A 7,330-nucleotide genomic window follows, 5' to 3' on the forward strand; every position below is an offset into this window, starting at 1 on the left:
CTATTGCGTGCGAATAAAATGTCATGCAGACGTCGCTCCATGGTGGGCGAAGTGCGCCCCCTCCTGCATTTCCAGATTGTATTCCAGAGGAAGATAACTGTTCAGATGGAGATTCAGAAGGAGCCGACCACGCCTGTTTACCACCTGAGGTGTTTGCTCTAACCTGGCATGCTGATGTTGGTCATATCATGCATATGGCGCCTTGCATTGCTTACATTATACATCTTATATGTCATCAGCTTAGTTTAGATTTGCTTTGTGTGAATGCCACCTGGGTTTCTATATCATACTCCCACCATTCCTAAATATTTGTCTTTTTAGAGATTTCAACAAGTGACTACATACGGAACAAAATGAGTGAATCTACACTCTAAAATATGTCTATATACATCCGTATGTGGTAGTCCATTTGAAATCTCTAAAAAGACAAATATTTAGGAACGGAGGGAGTATATGGGAATTATGCAATGCCATCTTCTTTAGCCAGGCATCATATACGTGAATCATGCAATGCCATCCTGTTTAGCCAGTCATCGTATATGTGAATTGTATCGTGCCATATTTTTTCCATAATGTATTCCATTTGTCAACAATGTTTATACATTCATCTACTCTTCCTGTGCATCAGCCATTTGAGTCGGTCATGGGAAAATCTGGAGTGAAAACAAGGTCTTCTGAGCAGTCAGTGCTACCTGTCGATGCAGATTTCTTGCTGGTTACAGATAGCTCCTCAGAGGAGGATTCAGAGAGAGATGACCAGTCGTATCCCCCCCCGAGGTGCATGCTCTAACTTGGCTGGGTTATATTGCTCATATCATGCATATGGTGTCTTGCATTGCCATGCCATCTGCTTAGATTAGACATGCTTTGTGTGAATGCCTCCTGTTTGCTTTCTATATCAGATATGTGAATTATGCAATGCCATGTTTTTCAGCCAGTTATCATATATGTGAATTATGCACCGCCATGGAGCCAGGCATCATATATGTGAATTATCTCATGCCATCTTTTTTTCATTACGTATTCCATTTGTCGACAATCTGTGTATATTGAACTACTCTTCATGTGTATCAGCCATTTGAGCCGGTTATGGAAAAATCTGGAGTGAAAACAAGGTCTTCAGAGCAGGCAATGGTACCTGTTGAAGCATATATCTCGATGGTTACAGGGAGCTCCTCAGAGGAGGATTCAGAGACAGATGACCAGTCCTATATCCCACCTGAGGTGTATGCTCTAAGTTGCAATGTTTATATTTCTCATATGATGCATATGGTGTCTTGCATTGCTTAGTTTAGACATCATATGCACAATATTGAATTCTATCTGCTTAGTTTAGAGATCATACATGCGAGTGCCAGCTGCTTAGTATATGAATCAATTATGTCAATTATATCATGCCATCCTGTATACTTAGACAACATGTATGTGAATTATTTCATCCCAACCTATTTTAGAAAGACATCATATAGTTTTGTCATGTCATCCTGTTTAGGTACTCATCATATGTTGAATTATGCCATTATATCCTGTTAAGTTATCCATCATATATCTGAAACTGTGTCATGCTATCCTGTTTAGTTAGGCATCATATATGTGAAATTGTGTCATGCTGTCCTGTTTGGTTAGACAACATATATGTGAATTACCACATCTGTCTATCATACAATGTCTGTACGTTCAATTTCTTTTCTTGTTTATCAGCCATTTGAATTGGAGGGGGTGATGGCAGTATCTAAGGGAGCAAAAACCCGTTCTTCACAAAAGACAGTGCTACCCGTCGATGCAGATAGAACCATGGTTGTACTGGCCCACAAACTAGCCCCACCACACATAATCGAGACTCTTCCAGATTGCACACTTACACCGTTGGGCAGAGAACCAGCTACAACCCATCTAACCGCAACCCCAGCGGATAGTAACCCACTTATAGTTGACAAAGCACCATGTCCACCACAGAGTACCCCCACACGAGCAGTTTGTAAAGCTACTGCAGTGCCCAAAGCACGAAGACCACCACAGCTAACCCAAACTCCACGTTTAAAGCAGAAGAGCAACTGTTCTCAGGTCAGATTCCATAGCTATGGTCCATACTCCTTTGCTGTTGCATCACTATATTTACTCATACCAACTACTTTCGAATTTGAAGGATCCAATTGAAACTCCAATGGCGCAACAGGTATGTTTTAAACCTATTTCTTTAACTGGATTGCTGTTCTAACTTCTTGCTCTATGTTGATTTCAGTTTAAGTTGTATAAACAGTTATGTTCTCATGTGATGCACATTACAAGTGCTGCCAATGTTGTGTAGTTTCTCACACTTATATTCTGTCTATGCTGTTGTGTCTTAAAAATATATGAGTTGAACTGTGTCTCTATCTTGATTAGGGAACATAAACTAGAATGATATGGACAATACAGTGACCATAGTACATAGATATATGTTTGTTTCATGCTGTTATCCTGTCCACCTTACTACTGAACCGGTTTACCAAAATGAGTTTCGTATACTACAAGCTAAACCTGTGATGTGTCTGCTTGTTTCTCTTGTAGTATGCAAACAGAATATTGGAGAAGAGCACCCCACTATGCAATGGTAGAGAAAGTAATGCAGATAAGGTTCAAGATAGTGAGACAACCCTGTTGGTCTCCAAGAAAGGTGATAAAAACGATCTTGTAGACAGTGAGAAAACCCCATAGTCCTGCTTGATGTAGTGTTCGAGTTACTGGCCAGTACCGCTGGCACAAGCTCTTCGAACTCGCTGCCTGAATCACTTCGGCTTCTTCAGTCTCAGCTACAAGCTGAAAGGCATCAGTCAGCTGTGCTGCGGCAAGAAGCCCAAGGACTGAGGAAGTCCCTGTAGAATTCAGATGTGTACTTTCTTGTGCAACAGCAAGCGCTGGAGGATTTAAGCGCCAAACAAGAGAAAGTTAATAAGCTTGCTAAGCATCTTGCCAGCATTATGGGTACCAGGATATTGTTTCTTGAACTCTTCTGAAGTGGTTTCAGTTCTGGACTTGTTTTGCTGCGGCGTTTATATGCTGCTTTGTTACCTATATTTGCACTGGTGGCGAACTTTGATGCCCAGTGGATGTAATATGTGTAATAGCCGTGATAGCCTAGCATAAGTTGCTTGCTTATTTATTTCCTTGTTGTCTTGTTTATTTGGTTGCTTGTAGTCAGTGCAGTTCTTTTTCCGTGGTTTGCTAGTGGCTACAATAACCTATTTTTTAAAACTAGGCCACAATAACCATGGGCTAATATTTACTGTAGTGACACTGGGCCTCCTACGGGCCGTAGAAACAGTGGGCCTTCTATGGGTCGTAGAAACACTAGGCATTCTACGGGCCATAGAAACAATGGGCCTTCTACGGGTCGTAGAAACAATGGGCCTTCTACGGGCCGTATCATCAATGTGCCTTATACGGGTCGTATGATCGATTGGCCAAACATGGGCCAATAACAGGCCGCATTATGGCCGTAAATAGGCTAGAGTTGGAATCGTCCGTTCATGGGCCGACCATAACGGGCCATCGTTAATAGGCCGTATTTGATGACGCTATGAAAATGGCCCAACGTATTAACGGACCACAAATGGGCCGACTGTAACCACGGACTGAATTTGGCCCACAAGCAGAAAATGACAGTAACGGGCCGTAAGTAAACGAATGCTAGAAATGAGCCCAAGAATAAATGGGCTCTGAGAAGGCCGAAAGATAACATGGGCTGGAAACGGCCCAACGGAATAACGGGCCCTTAATGGGTATAAAGTGATACACTGTTCATTACGGGCCAGTTTCACCACGGGCCGTTAATGGGTGTAAGTGATACACTGTTCATTACGGGCCAGTTTCACCACGGGCCGTTAATAGGCCAAGAGTTACATAGGGCCTCATATGGGCCGAAAGACTTCATGGGCCATACATGGGCCAGAAGTGAAAACAGGCTGTAATCATATTGGATGGCCCAGATGATGCTACTGGGCCTAATTCAGATAGGGCATAACGGGCCTTGGGTTAGCGGGCTGTAAATGGGCTATATGCGAACATGCCGTTAACAGGCTTTCCATGGGCCGGCCCGCCACCTTTTGACCAAGTCAAACGGTCCAGTCTTTTCACAGGAATGGGCCTCTGTTGGGCCGTGCCACGTGTCGACGTATCATAGGCGCCTTCTGTCCAATGAGTGGATGGTATCTGTCCCAACGATGAGCCGACACGTGTTTCCTCCAGCCAATGATGCTTTTACACATGGAAAATCCCCATTGGTCGGGGCTGTTAACGGGTTATCAGATCCAAAACCTGACCCGATAGCTTAACGGCGTTCCGTTACGGTGGATGCCACGTGTCGGACACCCTTGACGAAAGCACTTCTGTGACGCACGATTTATTGTCATGGAAGTGCACACTTTCGTGATGATAATTTTGGTAATGTCATGGAACACTTCTACGATAGCACATGTATGACTATCTTGATTATGTCATAAAATCGTCATGGATGTACATGCATGACAAAAAACGCGACCTACTGTGACAAACATGTATCATCACAGAAGTGTATTTTTTTGTAGTGATATATCTCGGAATGGCTATGGAAATGCCATAATAGGTAGGTATGGTGGCTATTTTGAGGAAGATATAAGAAGATTTATGTGTGAAAGAACGTATCATATCACGGGGTTTGGATGCACCGGCTAAGTTTGCACCAACTCTCAATGTGAGAAAGGGCAATGCACGGTACCGAAGAGGCTAGCAATGATGGAAGGGTGAGAGTGCGTATAATCCATGGACTCAACATTAGTCATAAAGAACTCACATACTTATTGCAAAAATCTACAAGTCATCAAAAACCTTGGCACTACGCGCATGCTCCTAGGGGGATAGATTGGTAGGAAAAGACCATCGCTCGTCCCCGACCGCCACTCATAAGGCAGACAATCAAATAGCACCTCATGTTTCAAATTTGTTACACAACGTTTACCATACATGCATGCTACGGGACTTGCAAACTTCAACACAAGTATTCCTCAAATTCACAACTACCCAACTAGCACAACTTTGATATCACTATCTCCATATCTCAAAACAATCATCAAGTATCAAACTTCTCTTAGTATTCAATGCACTTATATGAAAGTTTTTATTATATCCCTCTTGGATGCCCATCATATTAGGACTAGTTTCATAACCAAAGCAAACTACCATGCTGTTTAGGACTCTCAAAATAATATAAGTGACGCATGAGAGTTCATCTATTTCTTTAAAATAAAACCACCACCGTGCTCTAAAAGGATATAAGTGAAGCACTAGAGCAACGACAAACTACTCCGAAAGATATAAGTGAAGATCAATGAGTAGTCAAATACTTATGCAACTATATGAAGACTCTCTAACATTAAAGAATTTCAGATCTTGGTATTTTATTCAAACATCAAGCAAAGTAAAAGAAAATGACATTCTAAGAATAGCAAACATCATGTGAAGAAGCAAAAACTTAGGATCAACCGAAACTAACCGATAGTTGTTGAAGAAGAAAGCTGGGATGCCAACCGGGGAATCCCCAAGCTTAGAAGCTTGAGACTTCTTGAAATATTATCTTGGGATGCCTTGGGCATCCCCAAGCTTGAGCTTTTGTGTCTCCTCAATTACTCTCATATCACGGTCTCCCTAAATCTCAAAAGCTTCATCCACACAAAACTCAACAAGGTCTCGTGTGATAAGTTAGTATAAACCATTGCCAAAACCCTTATCATACTCTATTGTAGCAAATCACTAAAATTATTATTCAACATTGCATACTAAATGCCTCTGCATATTTAATAGTCCTATCCTCAAATATAATCATTAAAGAAGCATACACATGCAAACAATGCAAACATAACAGCAATCTGCCTAAACAGGATAGTCTGTAAAGAGTGCAGAAAGATCCATACTTCCCTAACTCCAAAAATTATGAAAGAAAATTCCCACCGTAGTAAATTTATCAGAGCATAATATGCAAAAGGTTTCAACATTTTATCACATTCTGTCTTCTCTAGGGTATTATTTTAACAATGGTAAACTTTCTGTTTTCAAACAGCAACATGAAGACTTGTAACATAGGCATAGTAAAGACTATCAATGCCACTTTTATTGAAATAAAAGATGCAAAACATTGTTCTAAATAACAGCAAGAAAATCCTAACAAAATAAATTTATGCTCCAAGAAAAACACATATCATGTGGTGAATAAAAATATAGCTCCAAGTAAAGTTACCGATGGAAGTAGACGAAAGAGGGGATGCCTTCCGGGGCATCCCCAAGCTTAGGCTCTTGGTTGTCCTTGAATATTACCTTGGGGTGCCTTGGGAATCCCCAAGCTTAGGATCTTGCCACTCCTTATTCCATAATCCATCGAATCTTTACCCAAAACATGAAAACTTCACAACACAAAACTTAACAGAAAACTCGTAAGCTCCGTTAGCGAAAGAAAACAAAACACCACTTCAAGGTACTGCAATGAACTCATTATTTATTTATATTGGTGTTAAACCTACTTTATTCCAACTTCTCTATGGTTTATAAACTCTTTTACTAGCCATAGATTCATTAAAATAAGCAAACAACACATAGAAAACAGAATCTGTCAAAAACAGAACAGTCTGTAGTAATCTGGATCAAACATATACTTCTGGAACTCATAAAATTCTCAAATAAATTGCTGGACTGAGGAATTTATCTATTAATCTTCTGGACGTGAGAAAGATACCGGAAGCTGAAATTTCCACCATGCTTGCTAATTATACTTTCAAGGGTGGAATACCAAAGAAACTTGGAGATCTCGGTGTACCAACTATACCATGCTCCATTAAAAGAAACTATGTTAAAACTGCTTTATGTGATCTTGGTGCCGGTGTTAGTGTTATGCCTCTCTCTTTATATCGTAGACTTGATTTGAATAAGTTGACACCTACTAAAATATCTTTGCAAATGGCTGATGAATCAACTGCTATACCTGTAGGTATTTGTGAGAATGTGCCTGTTGTAGTTGCAAACATTACTATTTTAACGGACTTTGTTATTCTTGATATTCCCAAGGACGATAGTATGTCTATTATTCTTGGAAGACCCTTTTTGAATACTGCAGGGGCTATTATTGATTGCACTAAAGGCAATGTCACTTTTCATGTTAATGGTAATGAGCATACGGTACAATTTCCGAGGAAACAACCTCAAGTTCATAGTATCAAATCTATTGGAAAAATTCCATCGATTATATTTGGAGGTTTTGAATTTCCTCTTCCTACTGTCAAGAAGAAATATGATATTCTTATTATTGGGGATGTGCATATCCCCG

The sequence above is a fragment of the Triticum aestivum genome, chromosome 5A, assembly GCF_018294505.1.
Source record: "Triticum aestivum cultivar Chinese Spring chromosome 5A, IWGSC CS RefSeq v2.1, whole genome shotgun sequence".
In the NCBI taxonomy this organism is placed as follows: Eukaryota; Viridiplantae; Streptophyta; class Magnoliopsida; order Poales; family Poaceae; genus Triticum; species Triticum aestivum.